The sequence below is a fragment of the Erinaceus europaeus genome, chromosome 23 (genome assembly GCF_950295315.1).
Source record: "Erinaceus europaeus chromosome 23, mEriEur2.1, whole genome shotgun sequence".
In the NCBI taxonomy this organism is placed as follows: Eukaryota; Metazoa; Chordata; class Mammalia; order Eulipotyphla; family Erinaceidae; genus Erinaceus; species Erinaceus europaeus.
Genome location: NC_080184.1, coordinates 5,153,831 through 5,169,544, shown reverse-complemented (window position 1 = coordinate 5,169,544; position 15,714 = coordinate 5,153,831). Strand labels below are relative to the sequence as shown.

At 45.0% G+C, this 15,714-nt stretch overlaps 1 protein-coding gene across 4 annotated transcripts in view; it reads right to left on the bottom strand.

Annotated features, from left to right (window-relative positions):
* The window catches only part of LOC132535585 (zinc finger protein 14-like), a 45,323-nt gene extending 31,978 nt beyond the window's left edge, over positions 1 to 13,345 (bottom strand). For 2 of the 4 annotated variants that reach the window (XM_060182131.1, XM_060182132.1), the window contains exon 1: positions 13,135 to 13,345. The gene's annotated coding sequence lies outside the window, so the exon portion shown is untranslated. Of the gene's footprint in view, positions 1 to 576; positions 699 to 13,134 lie in introns of those variants that run through there. The other 2 variants (XM_060182130.1, XM_060182129.1) reach the window with 2 other exon arrangements.
* Between the last annotated feature and the right edge of the window lie 2,369 nt (positions 13,346 to 15,714).

Below are 15,714 nucleotides of genomic sequence, written 5' to 3'. Positions count from 1 at the left end.
ATACCAAGAGGGTCCCTTCTTTTTACATTTCCTGACACCTACTCCCCCCCCCCCCCCGCCCCGCCCGCAAAGGAAGGCAGAATCATCCATGCAAGTTGCAGGCTGCAATTCCCAACCTGAACATCCTGCCTGGGGAGGGGAGGGGGGGGGTCATCGACTTTTATTATTATTATTATGTTAATAGGGGTGGAAGGGAGAGAGGGGAGGAAGCACCTGGGTCAAAGACTTGAATCCAGATCCCAGGACCCTCCATCAAAGAATGGGACAGGACACAGGGCGTCTATACCCGCGGCCCTGCAGAGAAACGGATGGAGGAAGAAGGGGGAGAGGCCACACTGGGTCCCGACGACTATACAACTAACTGGATGGTCAGGATCCTTCGACGGGTGATCGGGGCAGGTCTTGGGGAAGCCCACCCACCTCCTGAGCTATGGTGGAGATGGTGGATCCGGGACGGGGAGAGAGCAGAAAAGACGACCCCCCCCCCCAAGCCCCTTTGCAGGACTGTTTTCTGCGACATTCTAGTGAGTCCGAAGCAATCCCTTTGGATTCAAGAACCTGGCGATTTGCACTCACCATCTGCCATCCAGCCTGCAGAATCACTGAAGCATTCTTCCAGGTGGCCGGGATTCAACCAGGGCTGAGCTCAGCCTTCCCACCCACCCCCACCCCTGCAGAGGAAAGCAGGTGACCCCCCCCACCACCACCTCCCCCACCTCGAGCCTGGAAGCGCTTTACTTCCTGGAGTGTCTCCTTTCACTTTCAGGAACCGCCCACCAGCGCCCCAATTGGACAAGAGCGCCGGCCGTGACTCGCGTCGTAAACGCCAATTGGACAAAGCGCTTGTCACACACACCTCATTCACATCCTTAATTGGACCATCCCCAAGTACATCAGCGCTGGGAAACAGGATCCTGGCCTCCAAAATACACTTATCCAATGAAAATCAGAAATTTTTGTGTTTTTTTTTTTTTTTGAGTGGCAGGAACAGTGTCCAATCTGCTTTTCAAGAGTGTGTGCCTGGATAAGAAAGGGGGGGGGGGAGCATTCTGCAGCTTGAAGTTCTGTTTTTAAAAGCGTTGGATATTGAGCTCTGTTGGGTGGGCAATGTGTGGAAATATATCCCCTCTTATCCAAGGGTCTTGTCAGTGTTTCCATTTTATAAATAAAAAAATAATTACCTGCAGGAGGAAAGCTTCATAATCGGTAAAACAGGGTTGCAGGTGTCTCTCTGTCTCTCTCTCTCTCTCTCTCTACCATCCCCTTCTCTCGATTTCTGGCTATCTCTAACCAGTAAATAGATAAAGATAATTTTTAAAAGATTTTATTATTATTATTTATTTTTCCTTTTGTTGCCCTTGTTTTATTGTTGTGGTTATTATTGTTGTTGATGATGCCGTCGTTGGATAGGACAGAGAGAAACGGAGAGAGGAGGGGCAGAAGGGGGAGAGAAAGACAGACACCTGCAGACCTGCTTTACTGCTTGTGAAGCGACTCCCCTGCAGGTGGGGAGCCGGGGGCTCGAACCGGGATCCTTTTGCCAGTCCTTGCGCTTCGCACCATGTGAGCTTAACCCGCTGCGCTACGGCCCGACTCCCATAAAGATAATTTTTTTAAAAAATAATTTAAAAAAATTAAAGATAATTTTTTTTAAAAATAATTAAAAAAAATAAAGATAATTTTTAAAAAAAAGAATGCAGAACTTTAAAAACAATAGCATCAGCAGGTAAAAACCTACACTTCCTAAAAAAGCAGAGAGCACAGTGTTCCTGCTTCTCTCCCCAAATCCCGATCATGGGAAGATGCGTTCATTCACCAGGAGCATGGTGCAGAGAGCCAAGGAGCCGGGGTGGAAGATGATAAATGTGGGCCCCCACCCCCACCCATGCCCCAGCCCCCGGGGTTGGGATGTTGCAGGGGCTGCTGCAAAGGAGACCAGAACTTGATTGGAAGCAGCTTCTAAGGTCAAAGATCTCCCTGCTGCCTGCTCCCCATTGCCTCTGGAGGCCCCACTTTGTATGTCAGGGAAGAGTTCCCCTAGACCTGGGTTTGTGTGCCCCCCTCCCCTCCCCCATTCTGACTATTCTGAACAAAGACTCTGCTGTTGACCTCCAGCACTGGTTCCCCTGCATCCCAACCCTATTCTCCCAAGGGCACAGAGGTAGTTCCCAGTCCTGCCTGAGGGTGTCAGGGTTGGGAATCAAGACCTAAATCTGGGTTGTGAGGTCGAGGAAAAAAATAAAAGAATCCCTGGCAGGATGATCAGGTTGAGGACTTAGCACTGGCAAGTCAGCACCCTGCAAGCCTCCAGTTGTGTTCAGTGGGGTGCTGATTGCTTTGTCGTCGTAGGACACAGGGCTTCCATAAATACAGAATAAGAAAGCCTGGGGCCAGGCGGTGGCACACATGGTTAAGTGCACACACTTATAGTGCACGGGGACCCAGGTTCAAGCCCCAGGTCCCCATCTGCAAGGGAAGCTTCACAAGTGGTGAAGCAGGGCTGCAGGTGACTCTCTCTAGCTCTCCCTCCTCTCCTTTCAATTTCAGTTTCTATCCAATAATACATAAAAAAGTTAAAATAATAATATGCTTTTTTAAAAAAAATAGAAGAAAGCCTATTTCATTTTTTTTTCCTTCTTAGGAAAGAAGAAAAATAATTTACTGAGGTCTGTTGTCTCCCACTTCTAGTGCTGTTTATGTTCTTATCCCAGTCTTGAGCGTAGTCACGCAATGTCACCTGGGTGTCTCAGGAATGTCCTATTTTCCAATATAGATTAAAAGTCTTTTTTTTTTTAAGGGGATTGCAATTTATTGGGTTTTTTAAAAATATTTTTTATCTTTATTGGATAGAGACAGCCAGAAATTGAGAGGGAAGGGAGCCGATAGAGGAGGCGAGAGACAGACACCTGCAGCCCTGTTTTACCACTCCTAAAGCTTTCCCCAAGCAGGTGGGGACCGGGGGCTCGAACCCAGGTCTTTGTGCATTGCAACATATACTCTCAACCAGTTGCACCACCGCCCGGCCCCTTGATTAAGTCTTTGTTAAGTGTCCTGTTAGTGACTTTTCATTGTGAACAAGATGTGACCTTGTGGGATCCTGTCTCACTGTTTGTTCATAGCTGGTGACCAGGTTTTATTACAATGTTATGAAATGTGTAAAGAGTCAGATGTTTTCAGTTGCAATGAATAAAATGTGTTACTCACAAGCGCAAGGACCGGCTTAAGGATCCCAGTTCAAGCCCCAGGTTCCCCTCCTGCAGGGCAGTCGCTTCACAGGTGGTGAAGCAGGTCTGCAGGTGTCTATCTTTCTCTCCACCTCTCTGTCTTCCCTTCCTCTCTCCATTTCTCTCTGTCCTATCCAACAACAACATTAATAACAACAACAGTAATAATCACAACAATGTTAAACAACAAAGGCAACAAAAGGGAAAATAAATAAATAAATATTAAAAAATTTAAAAAATGTGTTACTCACTAAGGAGTAACACATTTGGACTGGAGTTGGTGTATTGCACCAAAGTAAAAGATTCAGGTCCTGGAACAGGATGGCAGAGGACCTAGTGGGGGTTGTATTGTTGTGTGGAAAACTGAGAAATGTTATGTATGCACAAACTACTGTATTTATTGTCAACTGTAAAACATGAATTCTCCCAATAAAGAAATAAAAATAAAGGGTGGGGGTATAGCATAACGGTTATGCAAAGAGATTTTCATGCCTGAGGCTCTCAAGTCCCAGGTTCAATCCCCCACACCACCATAAGCCAGAGCTGAGCAGTGCTCTGGTAAAATAAATAAATAAATAAAATATGTTACTGTACAAAAATTACTACACAGATAACTAGAATTTGGTTATTAAAACCATAAAGGTGAGCTGAGGAATAACTCATTGAATAGAGCACCTGTTTGCCTTGGGTACAGCCCCATCCATCCATCTATCTATCAATTATCTGTCATCTTCTCTATCTGACTGAAAAACTGGTCAGGGAGTACTATATACTATATACTGTATACTGTATACGATATAATCATTATATAGGGATCCTCATTAAATGAGCTAATTAAAAATGAAGTTATAATTGTTCCCTAGAAACCTTCTTTACTTTGTCCTTGTACATGGTAAAAGCAATAGTTTTCTTGGTTTTATACACAAGGGGTTGTGAATCTTTTTTAAAAATTTTTTATTATCTTTATTTATTGGATATAGACAGCCAGAAATCAAGAGGGAAGGGGGTGGCAGAGAGAGAGAGAGAGAGAGAGAGAGAGAGGAGATAGATAGATAGACAGATAGATAGATACAAACAACACTGCTTCACCACTTGCAAGGCCTTCCCCTTGCAGGTGGGAGCCGGGGGCTCAAACCTGGGTCCTTGCATATTGTAACATGTGCGCTCAACCAGATGCACCACCCCCTGGGGTTGTGAATCTTATTCTCATTTAATGAAGGAATAGACCCATCCTTTCAAGACCTACTTGGTTTTTTTATTTGCTTTTCTTCTCCCTCTCTCTCTCCCCATTTGTCCATGACTCCTTTGGACTTTTTTTTTTTTTAAATTATTTTATTTATTTGTTTTTGAGAGACATTCAGAAAGAGAAAGACACAGAGAGAAACACCAGAGCAGTGCTCAGCTCTGGCTTATGGTGGTGCAGGGGATTGAACCTGGGCCTCAGGCATGAAAGTCTCTTTGCATAACCATTATGCTATTTACCCCCTACCCCCACCCTCCTTTGGAATTTATATCTTCATGATTCCATACCACTTCCAGGGGACTCTGCCCCCCCTTTTTTTCCAGATAGAAGGTGAGAGACACAGAGAAATAGGGAGACAGAGAATGAGAGACGCTACAGCACCATTTCATCACACTTGTATGTCTTTCTTCATTGCACAGTGCCGCCATGAGGTGGCATTCCATTTATACTATAGTTGAATTAGGCTTTGGTCCAAAGGAAGAAAGCTCTACCTGGATCTGACAGAGGCAGCTCAGTGCAGCCCACATTCCCCACCACTGAAGTAGAATTGGAGGGCTCCTAAGACAGAAAGGAGAGTCTCACATTTGGTCCCTGTATTGGAGTTCATTGCTCCTAAAATCCTCCTTAAATATTAGCAGACCAGGAAATTGGAACTTTCCTATATTTACGTGCCCTGCTTGCAGGTGAGGTGTCATTAGGGAGGAAGAAAGAAGAGACTGTCCTGGGGTCTGTAAAGACTCTTCTTAAGATGCATCTGTGGTGACTCCACAGATGCTCACCCAAAAAAACAAAGAGGGGAAGGAAGCTACAGGTTCTCTGGTAAGTGTTCTGCCCCTGATCGGAGGTTGTATCTTCATTTCCCTCCTGAAATAATGTGTATTTAGAAATGACAGGTATCTTTCATTTAGTGCTTTGTTCATGATCTCAACTACCTTCTTAAATATAATAATATTCAAAGATTTCTTGAAGAATTTATTATTTTTTATTTTTTTATGTTTATTTATTTTCCCTTTTGCTGCCCTTGTTTTATTGTTGTAGTTATTGTTGTTGTTGTTGGATAGGACAGAGATAAATGGAGAGAGGAGGGGAAGACAGAGAGGGGGAGAGAAAGGCAGACACCTGCTTCACCACTTGTGAGGCGACTCCCCTGCAGGTGGGGAGCTGGGGGCTAGAACCGGGATCCTTATGCCAGTCCTTGTGCTTTGCACCATGTGAGCTTAACCCACTGCGCTACCGCCTGACTCCCTTATTTTTAAAATTTTTTTATTTAATAAACATGCATTAGATGTCAGACACAGGAAAAAACTAGTTGGGTCATGGGCCCCTTGGAATTAATCTAAAATAGACCTGCTAGCTTTTTCCAAAATGGAGACCCCCATATCTCCATCCGCAATATTCTTGCCTTTAGGCTCATAATTAGTCAACAATTTGCTCTGATTTCTATCTTAACTCTTTCAGTCACCAGGTTTCAGATGCTACCATAATGCCAACCTGACTTTCCTGGACAGACAACCCCACCAATGTGTCCTGGAGCCCCACCTCCCCAGATCCCTTCCCAACTAGGGAAAGAGAAAGGCAGGCAGGGAGTATGGATCGACCTGCCAATGCCCATGTCTAGCAGGAAAGCAATTACAGAAGCCAGACCTTCCACCTTCTGCACCCCATAATAACCCTGGGTCCATCCTCCCAGAGGGTTAAAAAATAGGATAGCTATCAGGGGAGGGGAGGGGACATGGAGTTCCGGTGGTGGGAATTGTGTGGAATTCTACCCCTCTTGTCAGTGTTTCCATTTTATAAATAAAAGCTTAAAAAAATTTAAAAAGACATGCATGTTTTACAGTATGTTAAGTATTTCAAGACATGACAGCTTCAGGTATGGGCCAGGTGGTGGCACACCTGGTTGAGTGCCAGGCTAGCTTCATGGGCAGGAGACAGATGATCAGAGACTCATGGCTGAGCTGTACACCGTATCTCTTTAGTCATGTGAAATGCAGCACAATCTTAGCTAAGCTATCTCTAATCACAATCCTGCCCTTATGTATATACTTGCCAAGTAGGGTGGAAACAGGATGTGATGTAGAGAGGGTGGCGTGAAAAGACAGTGGTAGAAATCAGGGTGACTACGAGAGGGGGCGGAGCAAAAAGACATCATGAGCCAGAGGGGATTAAACCAATGCCCTGGAGGCAGGGCGATGCTTAGTTAACAGTGGTTTATGTAAATAGAATACAGTGTTAAGCAGGGGGGGATTAAACCAATGAAACAGAAGGGGTCTTAGAAGCAGAATTAGAAGCATACCAACAGTTGAGCACACATGTTACAATGCACAAGGACCCAGGTTCGAGCCCCCAACCCCCACCATCAAGGGGAAAGTTTTGCAAGCATTGAAGCAGTGTTGCAGGTGTCTAGCCCTTTCTGTCAGCCCCTTCCCATCATTCGAGATGTGAATAAAACTACCCTTTGCTGTTTAGGGCATATGCCCTCTCCCTGCTGAGCCTGCCATTTTTAGCCCTGCACTACCATCTTTTCATTTTGTTGTGTCCCCACGGGAATGACCTCCCTTTCAGGGGAGAACCATGTGCTGAGAACTTTCTGTACACTTCCTGCACCCTTTCACCACCAGATTCTTTCAGAGGATGCCATTATTCCCTGCTACCCAACTCCAGGGCTCACAGCCTCTGGGAAACCTCCCTTACCTTGTGTTCTGAACTCAGAAGGGACCTGTGAAACCACTATTTACAGGTCTGCCTTTAACCTCCGCAGAGAGGGACAGAGTGGGAGTGGGAGAAGGGATAATCGCATGTGAAGAAGAGACCAGGAGACAGGCTTCCCAGCTATCTCTTCCTTTGGAACTGGGAGGAGTAATCTCATTCTCCTCTGTTTCTTCAGCTACAGCTGCTTGTGACACTGGACAGTGACACCCCACTCCCCCCAGGAGTTCCCTGACTTTTATTTTTCTTCACAAAGATGTCTGAAGCAGGACATCATTATACCCATTTCTGCCCTTCCCCTACTCGGATCCAGCTCACCTGCTGCCTGCTGACAGTAGAGTGAGAGCCCCTCTGTGAGGATCCTGCAGGCCTTGAACTCCAGCTGGGGGAGCAGTCACTGCTCCATGCCCTCTGCTGTGCTTCCATCAACTTCTCTGCAGCAGAGAGGGGCAGACAGGCAGGGGATAGAATAATGACTCTCAGGACTGTGGCATTAAAATTCTCTAAGAGGACGGGGCGGTAGCACAGCGGGTTAAGTGCACCTGGCACAAAGCACACAGACAGGCGTAAGGATCCCAGTTCAAGCCCCCAGCTCCCTACCTGCAGGGGGCTCAATTTACAAGAGGTGAAGTAGGTCTGCAGGTGTCTTTTTCTCTCCCTCTCTCTGTCTTCTCCTCTATTTCTCCTTCACCTATCCAACAGCAGCAATCATAATAATAACAACAAGGGCATGAGAAAAAGCCTCTAGGAGCAGTGGATTCATAGTTCAGGCACTGAGACTCAGAGATAACCCTGGAGGCAAAAAAAAAAAAATCTCTCAGGAAGGGAGGGGGTGACTGGACCAGACAAGACAGATTTTTCTGGAATGGGATGGGATGTTATAGAACTTTATTTCCTAAGGGAGTCAGATGGTAGCGTAGTGGGTTAAGCACACGTGGCACAAAGCACAAGGCCCAGTGTAAAGATCCCGGTTCAAGCCCCTAGCTCCTCAACTGCAAAGGAGTCGCTTCACAGGCAGTGAAGCAGGTCTGCAGGTGTCTCTCTCTCCCCCCTCTGTCTTCCCCTCGTCTCTCCATTTTTCTCTGTCCTATCCAACAACAATGACATTAATAACAATAGTAATAACTACAATGAAACAACAAGGGCAACAAAAGGGAATAAATAAATATTTAAAAGAACTTGATCTCCTTGGGTGAAGAGAACTACCTTCTAGAATTTGCCAAGCATCTGTGTTCTTTGTTCCCTTCCATGTGGAAATTATCTTGTGGCAGGTTCTTTGAATAACTGGAACACAAATCCCTGTGAAGGATAGAAGCGGGGATATTATTAGTGTCGAAAAGAAAAATCTTCAGGTATGGGCCAGGTGGTGACACACCTGGTACAATGCACAATGACCCAGGTTTGAGCCCCCAATCCCCACTGTCAAGGAGAAAGCTTTGCAAGTGTTGAAGCAGTGCTGCAGGTGTCTATCCCATTCTGTCACCTTCTTCCATCTCAGTTTCTGACTGTCTCTATCCAATAAGTAAATAAAGATTCTGCAAAAAAAAAAAATACCTTCAGGTTTCATTTTGACCTTAGTTTTCTCCTTTTAGTAGACTAGAGCCAGTATTCATTCTAGATTAGTGTTAATTCTAGACATTGAGAGATATGAAAAGTTAATGCTTGGGACCAGGTGGTAGCACAGCTGGTGAAGTGCTCACATTACAGTGCACAAGGACCTGGATTCAAAGCCCCTGGTCCTTACCTGCAAGGGGAAAAACTTTACAAGTGGTGAAGCAGGGCTGCAGGTGTCTCTCTTTACCTTCTCTCTCTCTCTCAACATTTTTATTCACCATTGAATAAAGACAGAGAGAAATTGAGGGAGGAAAGGGGAAAGAGGTGGAGAGAGACAGAGAGACATCTGCAGCCCTGCTTCACCACTTGTAAAGCTTTTCCCCTACAGATGGGGACATGGGGCTTGAACCTGGGTCCTTGAGCACTGTAATGTGAGTGCTTAACCAGGTGTGCCACCACCTGGATCCAACTCTCTCTCTCTCTCTCTCTCTTTTTTTTTAGAGGGGACTCTAATGGATTTATATAAACTTTATACTCCAAGCACATTTCACATAAAAGTAGGTCAGGAAATTTTTTTTTCACATGAATGAAGAATCATAGTATTGCTGATACTATATATTTCAGAGGTCAGGCCATCTTCAAGTACATCTCCTTTTCTGTTTTATTATTATTTTAATGTATTTATAAAATGGAGACACTGGCAAAAAACATAGGATAAGAGGGGTACAATTCCCACCACCAGAATTCCATATCCCATCCCCTCCACTGATAGCTTTCCTATTCCTTAATTCTGTGGGAGTATGGATGCGGGGTCATTATGAGGTGCAGAAGGTGGAAGGTCTGGCTTCTGTAATTGCTTCCCCGCTGAACATGGGCGTTGGCAGGTCAATCCATACTCCCAGTCTGTCTCTCTCTTTCCCTAGTGGGCAGGGCTCTGAGAAAGTGGGTCTTCAGGACACATTGGTGGGGTTGTCTGTCCAAGGAAGTCTGGCTGGTATCTTGGTAGCATCTGGAACCTGGTGGCTAAAAAAGAGTTAACATATAAAGCCATACAAATTGTTGACTAATCATGAACCTAAAAGCTGGAATATTGCAGATGAAGATGTGGGGTCTCCGTTTTGGAAAAAGCTAGTAGGTCTATTTTTAGGTCTATTCCAAAGGGCAGAGCCCATATCTTTACCTATCACCCCTCTCCTCTTAATTCATTTGTCTCTATCAAATAACAAGTTAAAAAAAATAAATTAAACATGAAGTTAAAAAAAAAATTAATGCTTGCTGTCCAAGAGGAACAGGTAAAATGCCAACTTTGTGTGCACAAGATCCCATAATTACAAATGATTCTCTGGTTCTTTCTCTTTCTATTATTAGTAAATAATTGCAACAAACTAAAGAAACCATTTTATTTGTGTTTTGGCTTTTTTGTTGTTGTTGTTGTTAGTGATGGCATCTTAATTCCAATTTATATACTTTCATCTGTTAGTGTCATCAGTACTTAGAAATGGAGATTAAGGTAGTCGAGCGGTAGCGCAGCGGCTTACGCCCACGTGGCGCAAAGTGCAAGGACCAGAGTAAGGATCCCGGTTCCAGTTCCTGGCTCCCCACCTGCAGGGGAGTCACTTCATAGGTGATGAAGCAGGTCTGCAGGTGTCTTTCTCTCCCCCTCTCTGTCTTCCCCTCCTCTCTCCATTTCTCTGTCCTATTCAACAACAACGACATCAATAACAACAGCAATAACAACTACAACAATAAGAGCAACAGAAGGAAATAAATATTTTTTTTTAAAAAAAGAAATCTCCATTTTTTAAATTCTAGATATTAAAAATTCTGTGTGGGCTTCCAAGACAGCTCACCTGGACTGCACAGCTGCTGTCATACACATGAACTAGACTTGAACCCATCCCCACTTCACTGGAGGAAGCTTCAGTATTTTAATTTTCCCTCTCTGTCTCAAAGAGGCACAGTGCTGGCAACAAAACACACAAAAGTTCCATGAGCGTATAAATGTGCTACGAGAAAACAGTATTCATAAAATAATTTCAGTATCCTCTTTTTGACTGATCATAATGCTGGGTGGGTATTAAAACAGTTTACAGGGGCAGGCAGTGGCACACCTGGTCCCTACCTGCAGGAAAAAAAGGTTTGCAAGTGGTGAAGCAGGGCTGTAGGGCTCTCTGTTTCTCTAGCCCCCCTCTCGGTTTCTGTCTCTATCCGATAATAAAATAAATTTAAAAACAGTTTTCAGCAACTCATATATTTTTTCCCTTTCAAAAAAAAAAAAACAAACAAACAGATCTCACAGAATCTAAACCTGTCTTTGTCAGCCTTTTGGAACAAAGAAAGAGCCTCAATATAGTGAGATAAATGAGAAGGCAACCATACACCCAGGTAGGTGGGAAGGAATGAATGAAGCAGGTGACACAAATTATAGGTCCAACGTTTAAAGCTGAATCTAGGCCTTACAGTGCACTCTGGAAAATTTCTCATAAGTAGAAATTTGTCGTCATCACCAGGACTTCACTGTCCTATAGTTTCTAATAGAAAGAGAGAGACATCCAGACTACCATGATACCAACCTGAGTTCTCTGGGCAGACGACCCCACCGATGTGTCCTGGAGCCCTGCCTCCCTAGGCCCCTGCCCTACTAGGGAAAGAGAGAGAGGCTGGAAGTATGGATCGACCTGCCCATGCCCATGTTCAGCGGGGAAGCAATTACAGGAGCCAGACCTTCCATCTTCTGCACCCCACAATAACCCTGGGTCCATATTCCCAGAGGGATGGACGCAGAATAGGAAAGCTGTCAAGGGAGGGGATTGGATATAGAGTTCTGGTGGTGGGAATTGTGTGGAATTGTACCCCTCTTATCCTATGGCCTTGTTAATATTTCCATTTTATAAATAAATTTAAAAAATAGAGAGACAAAGGCAGTAAGAGAAAGGGAAAAAATCAGGGTACTAGATCTTTTTAAAAAATATTTACTTATTCCCTTTTGTTGCCCTTGTTGTTTTATTGTTGTAGTTATTATGGTTGTTGTTATTGATGTCATCGTTTATAGATAGTTCAGAGAGAAATAGAGAGAGGAAGGGAAGACAGAGGGGGGAGAGAAAGACACCTGCAGACCTGCTTCACCTCCTGTGAAGTGACTCCCTTCCAGGTGGGGAGCCGGGGGCTCGAACTGGGATCCTTACACAGGTCCTTGTGCTTTGCGCCACGTGCACTTAACCCACTGTGCTACCACCCAACTCCCACTAGATCTTTTTCAAGGGCAGTGGAGGCCAACACTGAACTTGGATCAGATGCATGACCTCTTTTTAATTAGGAAGAAAAGGAAACAAAAATGATGGTGGTTTCATTGTGCTGGCATAGGGCCCTGGAGATAGCCCTGGTGGCAATAAAAATATAATCAAATAAAAAATATAAATAAAATAAAACTAGTCATGGAACCCCGAGGATTTGATTTCCCGTTATTCAAAGAACATTCCAAAAGGAAGATGACAAAGCAATGTATATGCTTTGGGAATTCTGAGGGAAGTTCTCCTCATCCAGGAAGACTAGGTCCCCATGGTTATATCACTTCACATTTCTCTTTTTTTTTTTTTCTAATTTTTTATTTATAAAAAGGAAACATCAACAAAACCATAGGATAAGAGGGGCAAAACTCCACACAATTCCCACCATCAGAACTCCTTATCCCATCTCCTCCCCTGATAGCTTTCCTGTTCTTTATCCCTCTGGGAGTATGGACCCAAGGTCATTGTGGGATGCAGAAGGTTGAAGGTCTGGCTTCTGTAATTGCTTCCCTGATGAACATGGGCATTGACAGGTCGATCCATACTCCCAGCCACTTCACATCTCTATAAATAATCTGTCCAGCCTGGTCCAGCCACCCTTAACCTTCCTGAGAGAATGGTAAGGCCACAGCCCTGAGTGTCAGTATCCCCTCACCTGCCTATGTCCCATCAGGACCTCACGCTTGAGTGTCCAACAGTTCGTCTTCTGTCCCACCCCTTGGGACCTAGTTCTTAGGTATTATTGAGATCCTACAAGATGTCAGCCTTGAGCCTGCACTGAACTCAGGGGACAGAGTCAGCCTGTCTATCTGGAAAGTTCTCTCTGTCCCTGTGCCAGCCAATCTATTATTCATCAGATGAGGTTTCTCTCTAGGCAACAGGACCAAAAGATTCCCCAAATACCAACACCCAGAGGCCCCTCCTGTGGTGTCTGTTTGTAGCCTTTTTGTCAGATGGGCCACATGGGGTCAAACTGGCAGAAATTCTGTTTCTATCCTGGTACTGTCATTGCAGGGAACAGAAGGGACAAGTCTATTTAAGTCTCAGATGCTTTATCGGTCACATGGGGACAACTGTGCTCCCTTTTCCAAGGAGGTATCAAAATTCTAAGACTTACCATTAACTGTTTCTGTGATGTTGTATCCTCTGTGAGCTACTGCTGCTGTCCCCTGCTCCCTGTCCCACTGCTGCTCCCTGTCAGGCCATGGCCCTGACTCTACTGATTATCCAGAAATACTTTCTTCCTGCTCTAGGTGGATTCTCATCCCAAGGCTGGTTCTTTAGCCCCAAGACTCCACTCTCTTGAGTGTTGGCATCTGCATTCTGGGAGTCCTGAGACCTGTGTCTCTGCTCCACAGATCAAATGTTGGGGGCACCCGGAGCTAGGGTCTCTCTTCCTCCTGCAGTAGCTACGCTGAGCTGCCCTGTGCTCCCTGAGACACCTCTGACCACTGGGACTCTGCTCAGCAAGGAGATAGCACCTCTGTTTCCATGGGAACCTGCTGTCCAGAATCCTAGTGATGGTGATGCAAAGGGTTTCCTCACAATCATGGGTGGGGCCCTTTGGGTGGGGCTGGGTAGAGCAGAGCTTGCAGCTGGTGGAAGAAAGAGCTGGAACCATGGCCAGGTTAGATTTTGAGGGCAGGTGAAGAGAGGTGAGCGGAACCATGGGGGGTAGTCAGAGACACTCGGGGGGGGGGGGGGGTGACTGGGATGGAGCAGGACGGTGGAGAGTCCTGCTCAGCTGGGACATCACTCCAGGTACCAGCCCCTCCTCCTCCCTCTCTGAGATCTCAGAGTCTCCAACTCCTGCTTTTCCAATCAAGGCTCAGTATTGAAAAGAGACCTTTGCTGTTGGAAAATTCCCAAATATCTTCAAGTGTAAACTAAGACAGAAGTTCTTCTGGGGGCTCTGTCCTAAATAAAGAGTTAAAGATGTAGGTGTTTTCTTGGCACAGAGATGGAAGTGAAAAATTGGAAATGGCCTAAGTTTACAGCAATGGTTCTTTATCAGTTTTGATGGGCTGCCACAGGTGTTGGGAGGGAGGACCAAGACGCACTGGCCAGTGATTTTTTTTTTTCTGGCAAAGTCAAAGGTCCAGAGGGGCTCACATACCTGGCTCCCACCAGTGCTCACACAGTGCAGGCTCACTCCTGGTTCTGCCTGTCTTCCCGGATCCGTTGGGAGACAGGGGTCAAGAGTGGAACCCTGTGGGTCCCTGAGTAGCTCAGTGTGTAAAGGGCGATGTGCGCAGGGAGACAAATAGTCAGCCCTGGGAAAAGCCTCAGAGGGCGATTCGTTTATTGGAGAGAGAAAGCGAGTACATATACCCATTGCCCAGGTAGATGGTCAAGGTCATCATTAACCCAAGCACAGAGCAACACAATGCATTAGCTGCATGATGACCTATAAACTATTTGATCACAAATGAAGAATGACCATACAAGGTTTGATCACAAGTTTCACAATGCATATTTCCCCAGGGGGTAATTTACAGACATCTCAGGGTAAATTACAGGCACTTCAGAGGAAGGGGGAGGAGGAGGGGGTAGTTGAGCAAGAATGATGAATTTGGTGGCTTTCAAGTTAGGCCAAATACAATGTATGGTAATCCATGGCCTTTGTTTTAAGGAGAGAAGAGAGGCATGTGCAGAAAGGTAGCCCCCTTTCTGGGGAAGCCATCCATCACTAGTTCAAGAGGTCAGGGGAACCTGCCTTTCTCTAGACCTGAAGGGAGAGTTGGGGGTCAACCAGCTTGAACCTCATGGAAACAAACAATGGCTTGGACTTCCGGGGACAGTGGGTCCTATTCTCCAACAACACAGCTGCACACAAAAGGGAGGGCCAGCCCTGTGACACCCCCTGTTGGGAAGCTCAAAGGATTTCTCAGTTTACTTGATTATCACCTCTTATAATTCATTTTTTAAAAATTCCACTTAGTTGCACATTTTTTATTGATTTAATAATGATCAGAAATATTGTGGGATGAGAGGGGTACAATTCCACACAATTTCTTCCACCAGAGTTTCAAATCCCATCCCCTCCAGTGGAAATTTCCCTATTCTTTATCCCTCTGGGTATATGGACCTAAGATCTTTATGGGGTGCAGAAGGTGGAAGGTCTGGCTTCTGTAATTGCTTCTCCACTGGACATGGGTGTTGACAGGTTGATCCATACTCCCAACCTATTTCTTTTTTTTAAATAATTTATTTCTTTATTGGGGAATTAATGCTTTACATTTAACAGTAAATACAATAGTTTGTACATGCATAACATTCCCCAGATTCCCATTTAACAATACAACCCCCACTATTTCATTCATCATTTTTCACGGACCTGTATTCTCCTCACCCACCCACCCACCCCAGAGTCTTTTACTTTGGTGTAATACTCCAATTCCATTTCAGGTTCGACTTGTGTTTTCTAATCTTGTTTTTCAACTTCGGCCTGAGAGTGAGATCATCCCATATTCATCCTTCAGTTTCTGACTTATTTCACTCAACATGATTTTTTCAAGGTCCATCCAAGATCGGCTGAAAACGGTGAAGTCACCATTTTTTACAGCTGAGTAGTATTCCATTGTGTATATAGACCACAGCTTGCTCAGCCACTCTATCTGTTGTTGGACACCTGGGTTGCTTCCAGGTTTTGGCTATTACAAATTGTGCTGCCAAGAACATATGTGTACACAGATCT